Below are 15170 nucleotides of genomic sequence, written 5' to 3'. Positions count from 1 at the left end.
CCAAGAGATTGCGAGCCTTAATGGTCGTGAAATGGCAGTGACACGTTTATTTTATATTCTGCACGCCTTGTTCATGATGCTTTTACAGATTAACTATGAATGATCACACAACAGTGATTCACCCAACAAGGCAAATATGTGCCGCCGCACGGATACTGAAATGGAGGCTTGAGACAACTTGAAATTTGGGAGTGGATCCACTTAATGTTGAGGGGGGGGGAGTTTAAATTTGGGTGCGGGTCGACTTGAGATTTAGGGGTGCTCCAATGCCGAATTTACGCAGCTGAGCATTCCATCGAATTGAAGTCCTGGCGTGCGAGCGAGTGCGTTGAGACGCTTGGCGTGTTTTGATTTGGCATTACCGAGGCGCAGTTAGAGCGCAGGCGAGAGCTAGCGCGGACAAGGAACGTCTAGATAGCACAGGCTTCCCAGTGTAAGAGCGATAGTGACGTGCTTCACGGCGATGCCCTCTCCCCTCACGCAATACCACGGAGCAGGTGTGCCCTTTCACCCGCTCTGCTCCGTCGAGGCCCAAGCCAAAAAGCAAGCAAGCGCTCGTGATGTCGCGTCGCAGCCAACGGCAAATTCGGTGCCGTTTTAAGCATGAAATGCTTTAAGCTCCCGTTGCCTGCGACCTTCAAGTGGCCTTGAGCCAAAAGCCAGAGCCATTATCAGGGCACTCTAACGAGAACATCTTGGCCAGTTGCGAGAACAAAACGAGATCATCAGGGCAATCAGTGAAAATTTAAGGAGATGTGGTCTCTCGCCCCCAACCCTTTAGACAGCACCGCATTGCCACGCTAATTACTGCTCAAACGCTCGTCACAACAGAAATTGTTTCTGAATTCATCCCAATGTTTGTCAACAGTACCGCTGAAGCTGTAACATCGTGTATGCTGAAGTTTTGTTTATCATTTCTTATAGCGGCGTTCAAAATCCAGATACAGGGCACAATCTTTTGGCGCCGAGACAGGCCGCGGTCAAGGAGTTCCGCGGCGCAAGTTTTGCGTCGTCTTGAGAGATGGCGCCACACTGGGTGGTGCCTGCTTCAGGCGCTCCTTCTAGCTAGGTACTGCGCTCTTTCTCCCCGGCGTCTTTCGCTATTTTTTGCATAGAGTTTCTCACTACATTACCTAGAGGGAAATCTGGCGCTGCTGCGCTGTGGTATGCATGGGAATGCCGGTATATTGTGGATTCGGATTGGCATCGTTCTCGTAGAGACAGGACACCTTGAAGACGCGCTTGACAAGAACCGTTCCGTCTGTCACAATGATTAATTTTCTACTCGAACAGCACGTGAAAAGCTGTTTTAGCTTTATTATTACGCGAAAACATGTTTTGTTTAACTATGAGAACTTGTTATTGTGTGTACGACTACATGTTACGTAAAAAGTATCAGCGGGCCGCTAAAGTTGGAAGACGGACGACAAGGTTCGCGTTCGCTTTGAAACAGTTGGTCGTCTGTTCTTGCTTTTCTTCGCTTGGTCATGCATCGTGAGTGAGTAAAGATGTAATATACGTGAATGGAAACATTTTATGAAGATTTTACTTTGAGAACGCGTTATTTGCGTAGCCATATCCACGTTTAAGACGAAGCCTCTTACAACACCAGCCAACACGAGCCTCGCAGACACATATACCGTCATTCCCATGACGGCACGGTGCCCCCTTAAGAAACTCCCATAGACGGTGGCGCCAGATTACCCTCTAGGTGTTATAGTGAGAAACTCTATGATTTTTTGTGCCGCCTTCAGCCGTTTTTCTTGTTTTAGCTGCGAAGACCCCATATGGACCAGTGCACGGTATGACGTGGCGCGGTGTGGTGTGGTGGGGTGTGCCACTGCGTACATGCGCTACATCAACTTTAAGATTGTGGCTAGTATCATCCCCAACCAATCTGCTTTGGCGGTTGCCATTTCACGCTTACACCAATCTGGATTACGGTAGAGCCAGCAATCTTTTCCGCTGCTACAGACGCCACCAGCTTTTTCGCTCAATGCGCTATTAGACGCTTTCGCATCAAGAGACTCTGTCCTGGCATTTCTTGTAAAATAAATATTTACAAGATCTCTCTTATATAGCCGACTTTTCACTGTCACCCCGGGCCATCAAGCTATCTGTTGGCTCTCGACACTTAAATATACAATGGTTCATCTAGGTCGCTGTGCACTGCCTCTTCCAAAATTCACCAACGGAGTGATGTAAAAGTTCGGTAGACTAGACCAGGATGCAGATTGGTTGTCTCGGCACCCCGTCGACGCTGAAGATTCCAATGATGCACATGGTGGAAAATCGACGCTCTCGGCCTTGCACCACATCGGTGAGGAGCCTGAACGCGATACACCGTAGCGCCACCTCATTAGACATCTCCGTTCTCACACGTCAGACCCCTTGCTTAGCATGTTCCTCATTTTGGACGGCATCTTACACCGTCGAAATATGTGTCCACACGGAAACGAAATGCTGATAGTTGTTCCCCCTCATCTCCGGGCGACTATACTCGTGCAACTCCATATGTCTCCACTGCTGGCCAGCTGGGTGTTTACAGGACGTATGACCGTCTCAGGCGACGATTTTTCTGGCTTGAACTCTACCGCACCGTGCGACGTTACGCTGCTGCTTGCGAACAGTGCCAACATCGTAGAAAGCTCGGTTTCCTTCCGGGGGGAACCCTCTAGCTAATTGATATACCCACCGAACCATTGTATGGTGTTGGCCTGTACGTATTGGGGCCTTTCCGTACCTCTAGAGCTGGAAATAAGTATATTGCTGTTGCAACGGATTATTCAACCTGCTACGCCGTCATACGAGCCATCCAAACCAATTGAGCTGCCGACGTCGCAGATGTCCTGCTCCAAGGCATCATCTTACACCACGGAGCTCCTCGCCAGCTTGTCACAGACAGGAGTCGCTGCTTTTTACTTAGAGTTAGCCGAGATGGACTTCGCTCTTGTGCCAGAATACAGAAGTTTATTTATTTATTTATTCCTCAAATGCCCCTGGAGAGGGGTTTTACATGATGGGTGGGCTGCTTCAAAGAAAAATGTGTTCGATGGCAGTCCTGATTTTTTTCGTTTGCCACCCTGCTCAAGTTAACGACAGCAAACCATCCTCAAAGGAATGGCTTCACTGAACGCCTGAAGCGAGCACTTACAGATATGCTCTCGATGTATGTTTCCTGTTACGATCGGCCCGCAGGGGTACTGCGCTGCAAAAATATCTCAGCCCGCGGCAGTTGTTTCGATCAACCCGCGGGGGTGGTGTGCTTCAGAGAACCGGTGACGCCGACAACGCTAACCGACCATGCACTTCCTTCGGTGAACTGGAGACCACAGCAATGTTAATCAGCCATGCGCCTCCTTCGTCGCGTTGACGGCGCCACGTTTGGCGGATGGTATATTGGTGGTTGATTCGCCGTCGCCTTCATGGTCCATTTGCTGCAAGAGAGCTTCTCGGAAAAGAGCGTTTTATGGTGCGTTTTTCCTCGGACCCCAGGATTCGTCACAGTCTGCTGACACTCGTCGCAGCTACCGGAGTAGTCAGCTCTGGAATTAAGAGGCACCGCCTGGGTTCAAGCGTTACCACTGGCTACGAGGACCCGCTCAACTCGGTTGGTTCCTGGAATCTAAAGTGAGTATGTGAGTGTGTGAGCCCTCCCTCTGAAAGGCGGGTCGACTACGCCTCCAACGACTGTAGACGGTCCGATTGGACGAAGGTTGAACAGCAGTTTTCCCTCACCTAGGATCTAGGGAGGACAGAGTGTTTTTATGCAGCTGTGTGCTTGGAGCGTTGTGCTGGTGTGCTGCGTGCTGTGCGCTTCGTCGTGGGAGCTTCGGGCTCCTTTTTGCAGTCATGCTGGGCTGTTGTAATGCACCTCCTGTTTTAATGCAAATATTGTAATTAAACCCTGTACTCCTAGTTATCGATGAGAGCAAGTTCCTCCCTACAACCACGTCCCAAGTGTGGGTGAGTCGGGTGACGGCATGGGCCAGCTACCACATAGTTCATGTCCGACTACAAAACTTACAAGTGGTCGCCAGCGGTGGGATCGTCCTCCAACTCACACTCCTCAGATGATCGTGGCTGGGACGCCACCCTCCCTTTGTGACGCTCGCATATAGCTTGTCACGTCACGACATCGCTCTCTACTCCCCTTTCTATCTCGTCTTTGGACGTGACCCGACATCGAACTTCGACACGTCCCCGCCGACTACTTTCGAGTCGCCGTCTGAGTAAGCTCGCGACGCCATATTTACAGCTTCCGAAGCGCGCCAGATTGCCTACTTTCGCCTTTCAGAGATACCGGCAAGACAGCTGTTTCTTTATGGTAACCATAATCGTGACGTCCAGTTCACTGCCGGCGACCTAGTCCTCATTTCGACTTCATGACGTGTGGGCCTATCGGAAAAAGTGCTCTCCCGGTACTTTGGCCTTTACTGCGTCGTCTGAAAACTTAGTGATGTCACTTATGAAATAGCTCTAGCCGATGCTTCCCCGTCGTCCACGTCATCTGACGTCGTCCACGTGGTTTATTTGAAGCCATACCATGCAGCCGCCATCTAGCAGTCGCCGGGTCGGTACTTTCGCCGCAGGGGATCGTGTCATGGTGCCACGAGAGCGACAAAAAAGACTGTCGCCAACAAGACGAAAGAAACGACGTAGTGGGCGTAGCGTAACGTTCCCCCATACTAATTTTACCGGCCATATCTTCCGCATAGTAAACGCAGTCCCAGTTAACGTTATGTCTCCACCCGTTTCAATATTACATCTGCTGGTCGCCATACTTGTGTTCTAAATAGTGATATGGACACCCATTCTACACTTTACAAATAGTGTTAGTGCAGTATACCAGGTGATCTTTAAATAAGTTTTACCAATTTTTAATAGTTGCCTGCGGCAGATGGCAAAATTATAATCATTTAGCTTGCTCGAGCTGCACATACTTGCAGATAAAATCGAAATGCATGTTCGACCTATTACAAAAAAGTTGCTAATTATATTTTTAAGCAATCACGTTATGGCGCACATTGCAACTTACAAATTAGAGCCGATGAGAGTGGAAGGTGTAGCCACTTGAAATGAATTGTGCAGATGATAAAAGTTTACGCTGGATATTAGTGCTTAAGCGTCATCAGAGTACGAGCAAAACGTGCTTACCACCGCAATGAAATACTCGAGCGACACAATAATGCACAATAGGTTCATTCTAACTCACGCGGGCCCCCAAAGAAATTAGTTAAGAAACACTGGCGTGATTGTTGCGCAAGATTGTATCATTTCACACCAGTACCGCAAATAAGATCAGTTGTCTGCTCTTTGAGTGGACCAGTTACTCAGATCCATCTTTTCAACGCTTTGATATAGTTAGCAGCGCACCAGAAGTAATGATTTCAGGCGAAATTCATAAGCTAATAGCCACACCTGGCGTATCAATCGCTTGCAATAAATTTGTTAGTTTTTTAGCCATTACAGGCCAGTAAGTTCGTGCATGTTTTGTATCAGGACATTATAAATTCAGCTGTAAATTTACCTTAAATGAGATTAAATGTGCAATCATGACATGCCGACAATGGCAGCCGACAGACAAGATCGCGTTACCTATACGATGGCAATAAACCTCGGACCGGTAGGTCGAACATCACATTTCGAATTACTTAAATACGTATGGTTGAAGAAGACTCTTTCTGATTCATAGAAAGTGGCATGTGTACTCATAATACTTAAGCCACGTAAGACGCCGCTTTATTTCAGATCTTTCCGGCCTATAGCTCTCCCGTGCTGTCTTTGTAAGGCAATTGAGAAGATGCTGGATCGTCAACTTGAGTGGTGGTGTTAAAACACAAAGACGCTATCCTAATCCGATTACAGGACATGGTTAAGAAAGCGGCGTTCCAATATGGATACAGGGGTAGACCTTGTCTAAGCGTCGAAAATAATTACAGCTCAGGAAATTTGACAATCGCGGTGTTTCTAGAGATTCGGAGAACTATTTACATTGTAGGTCACATCCAAAGGGCTTTATAACGTAAAACTATTCCAATCTATTTTGTTGCCATATTTACGTAACTGCCGACGCAAGCATCGGGCAGTGACCCACAGCGTTGTCTGAAGGGCCAATCAAACGCTCTCCTCGTTTATAGGAGGTCACTTTTGTTTGCTTTCAAAACAAGTAAAGTTGTCTACATTGGGCGGTTGTTCTTATCTTATTGGCTGACAAGAGGGGAGACGTATGCTCAAGTGGAGAGGGTGTCGATGGTGCCACCCAGCATAGCAAGAGTTGACAACCGGATGTGGAGGGTGGTGCAGGCGTCTGCCGATTAGGGTGCTTCACCTTACTGAGATTACGGTGGCTGTTCGAAAACCGTGGTGGTGTGCCACGGAAGGTTAAGACTGCCACTAAAACGGATCCGCAGCAGAGTTGGCAGAGTGATGCTGTATGCGTGCCGATAGGGCTCGATAACGTTATACTGCAACGCAAAAGTTGATTATACGCTTATAAATCCACACGAATATCCGTGCCTGAGCGATCGGTGGGCAACCATCTTCTATTCCTTTCGCAATGGGATAGTATCCCGCTATTCAGAAAAAAATGTTCTGTTCGGCATACTAATGCATCTTTAACGCGTACAAGTCACTTTGACGCGGCAAGGTTTCGCGGTTTTGTGACGTCGCGTGACCGACAGGGGAATAAGCGCAGCCCGAAAATTTTTGAACAGGAGCAGAGGGCTAATATTGGTTAAGAGGCGCTGAATTAGAAATAATTATTTTTCTTATTGGGTCCATTCATGATAAATAAATGTCTACACGTCATATCGAATGGGGAGCTATCGCTGTTTTCGTGTGGTGGCGTGACTGACTGGCGAAGTGTAGGTGGTCTAAACATTTATTGTTTCAATGGTAATGTGCATTCTGATTGTGAATCCTTGAGCGATTGCAATAACTTCAGTGTTTGACGCGCTCCTCAGCAGACCAAGGCATATCCTGAGGACTTGGGCTTGGATTGTATTCAGGTTAGTTCTGGAAGTGTTGGAGATGACGGCTAGGCTATACCGCAGGAATCTAATAAAGAGAATCCTGCACAGTTGCAGCATAGATTGTACTGACATTTCCCAGGTCATGAAACACTCACGATACAGCTTTCTGTTGATCGATACTTGCTACATAAAAGTGTTTTTCCAAACGTGAAAAAAGCCCGCGAATGCACGCGAAATTGCCGCGCAAGTGGCCGCTCGAGGCACTTTGTGAGGACGCAGTATCAACATATCATGGGTAATCACAGTCTCAGATTATTTTAATGACGTGAAATCACAGTTTATTGCGTTTTTAAACCGACGCTTAGATACCCATAACACAGGAAGTAAGTACAGAACACGGTCACAAAATTGGGTATTGTATCAAGACGCCTAATTCTTGCGAGTGAGAATTCAGCGCTAGAAAATAAAATAAAGCGTTTTCCTTCAGCGAAGGGAACAGGAAGTTGCTACTCGCAGTAAAAAAAAAAATGCTGCATAAGTTCCTTTCGTTGGAGAATATAATGTCCTACCAGTATTTTGTGGAAATGCGCGTATAAATCCAATAATTTAACTTTTCTAAGCAACCCTTTTACAGCAGGCGCGCATCTCGTTTACTTAGCTAGCATATTTTAACGTACGTTTAAGTGCAATGTTTTTTTCATTTACAACGATAAAGCCTGCTGTCGCAACCACATTTACATGCTGTCCATACAGGATTTTGAAAATAAGAGTGCATCTAGAGCTAAGGTAAATTTTTGTAAGCTAGCTGGGATATACGCTTCCCACAGGGACAACTTACGGACAGGTCAAACACCGACGCTGTCCGAAAATCAAAATAATGCGCCCTCCCCCCTCCCTTCCCCCCCCCCCAAAGAAAAAGAAAGAGAAAATCCTTGAAAAGCATAATGAGCTTCGATAATAGATTATAAACGCTTCATTGAATAACACGACAAACGAAAAAGCAGGCAAGTAGCAGTGTCGTCTACTACTTTCCAGTCTTCTGCTGTATTGAAGTTGCTGCTAGAGTGCCAGGGCAAGATATCGCAAGCAATGTGATGGCTGTGTCAGTACAAGAATAAAAATCTGCTTTAAGAAGGGTGGTAAGTCACGAGATACCTAACATTATCAAAATGCTTGACGAACGCACAAATAGGGGAGGGAATCATTACGAAATAGTTATAGATTCTTTTTGTGTGTGTTCAGCCTAACTATAGGCTACGATAGAGGTCTTCGTGCGTAGTTAGACATTATTTTATGTACCCGTGGTGTTTTCAATATCACCTAAATTTGCGTACCCAGGTTCCTGCGTTACATGGCTCTATCCCAACGTGAACGCGATGGCTGTTAATCGAAGCTGTGAGCTTTTGTACAGTAACGCAATAGTATATTCTCATTCAGTTAGTCAACAAAGCGAAAAACCAGAGAAAAGCGTACTGACGTTACAATTCTAAATCTTTTTTCTTTTTTCTTGGGGGGGGGGGGGGGGGGCGCGTACTTGTGCTCAGCAAAAGAAGTACTACTCAAGCACAACAAGAGCGGCGAGTAGAGTGGGCGGTCATCAAAAATGTAATTTGCTGGTCAAGCATGCCGGCTTTTATACATTTCTCGTCGAAAATTTGGTGTAATCGCGTGGCTTCCGAAAAGTACTGCACAATGCGCATTGCGCATACAGTGAGATTACAAATACTATGGCGCCATCTCGTAGTTTCGTGCGGCACGCTGCTTTTATCCTCGCCCTTTCCCCATACTCTCCTCCTCCATCTTTCTTTGAGCTCGTCCGCTCAGTTAGGCGGAAGTGGATGCCGAAGCACGCCGACGCTCACCGCACTAACGGGCGCCTAAGAGTTGCACTCTGAAAACGCTTAATTTTGCGATTGTCGACGTCAAACTTGGTAGCACAGTCACTCGTAAATAGAAATTAGAACGTGTATCCTGAGCTTTCATGAGGCTGTATGTTGGGGATTCCGTGAAACTTTATTTTGTCGATCCAAACCGCAAAGGAATTCAAAAACATTGCTTCCAAGCGATCTTTACTTAGGAGCACCATAGGCACGGGCTACAGAAAGTGAGAGAGAAAAGAAGAAAGAGAAAGACAAGGAAAGGCAAGTATAGAGGTCAACCACATGTGCATCGGATTTGCTACCTTACATGTTGAGGGGGGGGGGGGGGTGTTGAGGGTTCGGGGGTATAAGCAATGACCAGCAGTGTGCGAACACGACGCTACATAGATCCTGGGTACATAACTTGTACTCCGTCTAATGTGTTTGCAACTGTTGACAAAAAAGTGCACATAATTCGTGGGTTACACCCGTAAATAAGCGCGCAGGGTGTTTTGAGACTTTGGTCCGTTTTATTGTTTCGTGGGAGTGCGAACACATATGAAGCAGAAAGAGCACGACACACTGCGGAGATCAGGGCATACACAACGGGGAGGGACAAACGGTGCTTCAAACACAAGTCCTTGCCGTCCCTTCGTCTGTCTGCACGAGGACGACGGTGTAGGTTATGATGGCTCCAGAAATCTGCCGAAACAAAAGAAACAGGAATGAAGGCCAGTCAGTAAGCACAGCCACCGAGATCTCTCATACGAAGATAATCTAAATAAATATTTTAATATCTGTCATCGCTGCTGCATTTCTGCACGTTTTTTTTTCTCAATTAGCCTTTATTTCATATACATCGTTCGTGATGTGCTGTTCCCTTTAGTCCTCCTCTTGTTGCGCGATGTTTACAATAAGGAGAATACATTATGACGGAATACGTATATTCCAGCAGAACGGAGTCGTTAGGGACGCTTGTACAAGCTGTACGATGCGATCACTTCTGCGCAACATAAAAACAACGTAGCACTTGCACTTGTCGGAGTCACTTTTAGGAATGCTGAGCTGCAGCTGTTGTGACATGAAGAGTCGCAAATACGAAAGTGAAAGATAATCGGACGCAATAACATAAGGGGAAGGGGTGATGTGGAAGCACAAAACTCATAACCCCCATGAGCATTTTTTCGCCACTAAGTATTAAGCTACGAGAAAATGCCTCCTACTGTCTTGCTTGTCTGTCTACTAATTTTATAAAGAACCCTTGCCAGCTGAATCTAACACGAGACGTATTAACGCAGAGATTAAAGACGAATCGTAATGTGATGTACCTTAAGCTTTTTATCGCAGTTCACTTTGAATTAGAATGATGTTTATACACTTACCGAAACCAAAAGAGGGAGGTTGATCTCGAACAAACCCCAGCCACTGAATGCTGACTGTCCGGCTTCTGATGTCAGGATAACAAGGTGCAGCTGTAATTAGGTGCGCACTGTCAAACTTGTTTTAATATACATTCTAAGTGGGTCGTCATTTACAATCAAGAAGGACTTTTTAAAGAATAATGTTGTTCCGAACTCTCGGTTTTTCTCGTTTTGTCGGACACAAGAAATAACAGATACTGGCTATAATAATAGAGCGAAATCGTCGTTAAGATATTGTCTTGCTAATAATGCTTCATGTCACCAAGAAAATGCTTACAACTTCTCCATTCATGTTTTGTCTTTACCCTGATCGAAAGCTTCTCTGCTGGGTCGAGACGTGCAGCTTAGCCAAAAATAATAAAAAAAACACATATCCACTTTGCCCTGCTGGTCAGGATGAAATATGGTCTCCGATGCCGCTGTGCCAAAAACACATTCACCTGCCACCTACTCGCGTACACACACGGGCTCACACCAGAAAAGCACACTGTGAAAAATATATTCACAGTACTACCAGCTGTCACGAGGAAAACCTAAAAGGAGTGGTTGGAGGGGAAACTGTGTCAAGAGTGGCAGGATACGTGAAATTTCCCTTGAATTGTCTCACCAAAGTGGCGAAGCAAATGGTCTATCTAATAATTATAGCTTGCGAATTTTCTCCCCTACTGAACCATAGAAAACCAAGAATGAAGGAAGACTTATTCTTTCAATTACTCATTATTCATAGAGATAGCCGAACTTAGGCAGCATTAGAAATGTGCTCCCATATTGAACTGTAACGCAAGGGAAGCGACGTCCTTCATTTGGTTTTGCGCGCGTGAGTTCTCGCTACGGAAAACGAGTGCTTGTAACTCAGTTGCTTAACATACTGCTCGTTTTCTGCATTCTTTTTTTTTCATTTTCATGGTTCAAATACGCATTTCGAGTGCGTCCTGAATGATTCGACAAAACGGGCATGAACTTGCTCGGACACTACGATATCTCTTGAAAATGAAAGTAAATGTAGGACGGGGGGGGGGGGGGGGGGAGTTTTATCTAGGCACTGAGTGGTGCCAGCCGCCTCCCAATGTTTTGGGAGTACATTAGATATTGCAGCTTGGTAACCCGCTTGTATAAAGATGACAACCCAACGCGCGTATTGGTTTCCCACCACCATCATTTGGCGTAGGTGTCTGGCCAAGCGCTGGACGCCAGTACGTGGTTTCTGTGCCGCGCGGGCCTTCTAGAGACAATGTCGACTCTTCGTTTGTATTTCCCACTAATTGTATCGGTTGCGTGCACATTAAAGGAATGTGCGCATCAGGTACATAGTTATTCGCTTATCACACTCATGAGAGGCAGTGTCGTTGTGAGCGCGCCTCACTCTCCTAAAGCAATGTAGGTTACAGCGGACAATTTTCCTGAGCAGAGGAAACATGCCGGGCAGCAGTGACTGCGAGAAACTTTGCAGATGTGTAGCCGAATAATCTAGTTCTTGCGAGTTCACTTAGGCCGTGCTGGGTGAAGGCGCTGGAGTGATAGAGCAGTATATGAGGTATGCCGCACTTCCTTTTTGTGTACTTTGGAGCCTCTAAAACATACCATTGTTCAATTTTCACTTTCTTTCAATCTCCTGACGTCATTTGCTCTAAAATCATGGCGGCGAGCGACTGGGAGTTTAAAATTACGCTAAAACGGATCCGCAGCGTGGAAAAGTTGGCAGAGCGATGCCGTGCACGTGAAGAAGGGGTTCGACGACAATGTTATACTGCCTCGCAAATTCATGCTCACCGGCAGCTCTCAGTAGCCAGTGCCGGAGCGACCGGTGGCCATCGATCTCCTATTTATTTTTGAGATTGGGACAGTCTACGGCTATACCGTAAAAAAAAGTTTTGATTGGCATAATAATGCATCCTTAGTACGTACATATCACTTTGACGCGGTGAGTTTTTTCGGTTCTGGGACATCGTGTGAAATGCAGGCGAAGAGGGCGCCGCACGAGAAATTTTGACCAATCATAGAAACCTAATGGCGGAAAAGACGTAGAATCGTATTTTTTTGTTCGGCCTCGTCATGCCTATTCAGTGTGTGCACATTGTCACTGATCGTGGAAGGTTAATAGCGGACATGGAACAGCAACAGATTGCAATAGTTTTCATCTATAGTGTCCTTGCCCGGATAGACTCAGTAGTGCCGTATGAATGGACAGATGTTGGAGCACCTGCAGTTAAGGCAGGTGCTCCAACTAGTCCGTACCCATCATGTTTCAGAAGGAAGCTTGCGTTCGCAGGGTCATGTTTTGCTGGAAACGCTCGATAAAATGTCAGAACATCGCAGCAACTTCAATGAAATCTGTGGCAGAGCACGCCAGGCCCGCAAACTTCTGACGCACGTCCTTTCCTTTATGATAGTAGCTGAAGCCCAGTACCCACACACAGTCATCGGCATTATGCAAGAGGTGTACATGCCTGTGCAGACATTGGCAGTTTTTGCTCACCTGATTTGCGGCAGCGTCCGAGAGGGTGCCGTAGTCAGTGTCTTGCACAACATCCTTGATTCGGTTAGCCTAGAGAAAACCAGCGAATATGTATATTTTTGCAATTTCTCCAGTTGCGTGGAGATGGAAAGGATCAAAAAGACATGCTGGGCTGAACCGCGACCACAAAATTTCAACTCGGCGATATCAAAATGCAACATATTGACCTGTGTGTAGTTGATAACTACACAGAGGCACGCATATGCATGGTGTGGAGAACGGGGCATTGACAAGGATGCGGTTCTATGATAATAAACTGATAACGCGGGAAACTGTACTACGGTACATGAATGCAATAGCAGTACCTTATCAAAGGACGATAATTCAAAACATTGGCCACTCCTATCCGAGAAGGAGAACGTAAGTGCGTATGAAATTCAGAACAGTAATAACGATTATATCATATATGAGAAGAGGTATTTTCACTGCAAATTTGTGTTTGTATAAGAGTGTCGTTTGGAATAGTCCATGAATTGTTGTCTTATGAGGTTATGATTACGGTTTTCTGGGCAATATGAACAGATCGCTGTAGAGATAGTTCGAATGTGCCCATAAAACTAGCATGCGCTTGTAAACGTAAATACTTGATTTTTTTAAGGGACTAGGTGTCTTTCACTTCTAACGTTTTAAGCATGCCTGATACGGCTGCATCGTGTACTAGCTCGGAGCGAACAAAAGCCGTACCTAACATGCAAAACTAGTTGGTAATATAGATGAAGCAATTTTTCAAGCTTATTTAAGAAAGTTATAAGAAATGCAGGTTTAAAGTTTGTAAATTGTACTGGGCAATATTTCTCTGGATTTGCATATTGAGTAACTCTCATTCAAATAAAATGTGCCGCAAAGGTTTCATTAACGACGATCGGCGGCCAGAAGATCAAACTAAAAAACTTGTCCATATTTGTCCTGAGCAGGGGATACTGGATGTACTGCCCGTTTACACTTATTTGCCTACGTAAGCAGCTGTTTCAGAAATGTAGTGTAGACAAGCACATTACCTCCGATGTCATCTTGTGGGCTGCCCTGGCAGATAAGATCAGGATCGCGGCCATGTTGACCGCATAGTAAGCGCTGAGAATCCTGTCTACCACCGAGACACCGGACAGCAGGACGCCGAACGTGGTAGCGCACATGAAGAACACGCCCTGTCCGTAGAACAGCACGGATGGAAATCCCAGCACCGAGTTCATCATCGACAACACCCTTCGCAGTTCAGCTTGGTGCAAACGCACATTCTGCAGGGTCTTGGCGCATCCTGACGGTGTTACCAGGGCCCGCACCAGACTCTCGTTGGCGCCAGCGAAGTACTCGCGCATGACGTGTGCGTTGTAGACGATCAACCAGAAGGTCATGCCGAACCACATGCCGACGAGGAACACGCCGACGCAATAGAGGCATACCGCTATGATCTTGATCCAGTCGTGGACCGCCGTCATGAATTTCAGCGCCGCCGGGATGACCTCTCGGTCGGCCACGACGTACTTGACACTGTCCAGGACAGACAAGACAAGGCACCATCGCGACACCTTTGTCAGCCTCCGTCTGACTTCAGTTCCCCTCAGGTACAGTTGAGTTTCCAGCGCCGCGCAGGTTCTCAGGATCTCCAGCAGCCTGGCAGATCGGGTGGCTATGGTTATGGCGTTTACGGCCGCTTGCGCGAAGACCATGATGTAAAAACCGTAGAATATGATGTATGCGGTACGGGTCAGGCCTGCCTTCGGTCCGGCCTGGGTCGTGACGACGATGCCCAGGGACCACACGTAGAAGAGAAGCGTGACGATGCAGTAGCACGCGTAAGAGGGACCGACACCCGTGGACAGCTCGCCCGCGTGTTGTTTCGTCCAAAGGCCATTGACGAAGCAGCAGCCGGTGAGTTTGCAGGTTATTAAGAATATTCGGTACCCAGGGTACGCCGCGTCCTCGTGCGTTCTGCCTGCAGTTCCGCACGCAGTATCCTTGACTGGTTCGGGAAGGTTTCTGAGGTACGTTCTAACGCATCTAGACATTATGAATGCTTCCCATGCAATTAAGTAATCTTAGGTTGTTCTGACGTTGATCACAGGCCTGGTTAAGAACAACCGCTATAAATTTTAGAAGACACGATCTAATCAAGCATATACTGCTCAGCCGAAAAAACAAGGACTGACGCCCTTGATTGCCTGTACAGGGAGATGCAGTTTTTACCATCGCGAGGGTCGCGAAAGCTATTTTTTCATCCGGTTGTGATAATGTGATGAGCAGCCTGCATGTCACGAGTTTTCATTTTCACTACTGCGCTAACTGCTCAGGAAACCAGGACGTGCCGTGATATCGAAGCGTACAGGCGTGAGAAAGGAGAAACAACGAACATGGCCTTTGTACTGTCTGAACTATTCTTTGTGACAATGCCGGAGGGCGGGGC

This window comes from Dermacentor andersoni, chromosome 10 (genome assembly GCF_023375885.2).
Source record: "Dermacentor andersoni chromosome 10, qqDerAnde1_hic_scaffold, whole genome shotgun sequence".
In the NCBI taxonomy this organism is placed as follows: Eukaryota; Metazoa; Arthropoda; class Arachnida; order Ixodida; family Ixodidae; genus Dermacentor; species Dermacentor andersoni.
Note: the sequence above shows the minus strand (reverse complement) of the source record.